This window comes from Cariama cristata, unplaced genomic scaffold (genome assembly GCF_000690535.1).
Source record: "Cariama cristata isolate BGI_N322 unplaced genomic scaffold, ASM69053v1 scaffold1961, whole genome shotgun sequence".
Lineage (NCBI taxonomy): Eukaryota > Metazoa > Chordata > Aves > Cariamiformes > Cariamidae > Cariama > Cariama cristata.
In genome coordinates, this window is record NW_009599730.1 from 323,699 (window position 1) to 325,458 (window position 1,760).

Genomic DNA, 1,760 nt, shown 5'->3' on the forward strand with positions numbered 1-1,760 from the left:
TGACAATGCAAGTAGGTAGCTGTTGTAAAAACGTGGCTGCTGGGAAGGTAAAACATTATTGACTGTAACAACCCAGTATTGCTGATGCTAAATGAATTTTGATTCGCTTGCTACATATTTTGCAGTCCATCTGAGTTTAGCTGTATCACATCATTAGTCCTATGTTTCAAGCATTGTGATGCTCAGGCATTCCGTGGAGTAGGAGGCCAGTTTAGAGAGGGCCCAATGAATTTATGTGCATCTCCAGAGGTGTTTTCAATTGGAAATGAATAAAATAGCATTCGACAGAGTTAAAAGGCAAGTTGCTTTGTGGTGATGATGGTTCACTAGATAGGTTTTGCCCAAGGCTTTTGAGTCACAGATTGTGATGGGCTGGAAAGCAAAAAAAATGAAGCCCTATCCCCACTGAAACTTGCATGCTTGAACTCTCATGTGTTCCATTTTCTTCCACATCCAGATAACACTAAAATCTCCCTTGTGGGTTTTCATGGCAGCAGTTAAAGTTATCCTGTACAAGCTATTCAGTAGTATATCCGATATATCTTAAAATTGTTTGTTTGTTTGTTTATGAACTTGGCATTGTTATTGCTGATTTGCTTGCTACCTGTTTTGCAGTCCATCTGAGTTTAGTGGTATCACATCAAAAAATTAGTGATGTATCAGATATCATTTACAGTATGCCTGAGAGTGGGGAGTGATGCTGGACTCGGAGTCAGATATAGGAGCACAATACTTGTAAACACTTCTGTGAAACTGAAATTAGAGAAAACTGTGCAATTAGGCTTATTGAACCTTACCAAACCAATGGCATACCCTCAGCCACACAGTTAAGGGTACTATGTGATTCACAGGTAGCACAGAGAATTATTGGAAAAGGGAGAAATTTGGACCCCTGGCCATGCATGTCTTAATCAATTCAATGTTCATTTAAATAGGGCAATTTATGTTATTGATTGCTCTCTTACTCTAATTTCACTGTTAAATACTGTAGATGATAAATATTTCTGTTAGGATTGATTCTTTCATCCTGAAAATGCAAAATCTGAAACTGCTCAGGCGCTGCCTCCCCTAATGACATTGACATGATTGTACTCCACCCTCGTTTGCATCTGTTAATTACCCTCATACAATTAGGTTTTCTAGATTTTTTTCACACTGCTCTCATTCTCCTATCTCATCTGTCAGAGTAGTTTCTATGTATCAGCAAAGAAACTGGTTGCCTAGTGGCCAAATGGAGTCCAGACTTCAAATTCTCCTTTCTCTTTGTGATTGACATTCAGACTGCAGTCACTTTGAAGGAGAAAGGTACTCATGCGGTACTTAAAACGGGACTCCAGTTTCCCCGCTGCAGATCTTCTGCATCCTGCTTCTGCCATGAAAGTCCCTGGGGTTGCGAAAAGGCTTGAAGCCATGTTCTTTCCTATCAGTAGAGATCAAAAGGAGACCATATATTGAACATTCAAAGCAAAGTCCTGCCTTTCTGTTATTAAGAATGACCTAGAGATGTTCCTCCACCTAGTTAGCCATCAGGAATGATTCCTTTTGCTGGAGCAACACCGTGAGGAAACACTGGAAAATCCTACCATTTCATCACAAAGATCTTTCATGATTATGCAAATCCTGCCATGATGTGCGAATTAAGGAAGGATGGAAGTAGGCATTGCACTATTGGTCTGTTCTAATGCTGTGTTTCATGAGAGAGAAGTCTGGTGATAAAGAGGTGACAGAGTCTAAAAAATATCTGTAATATAGTATAAATA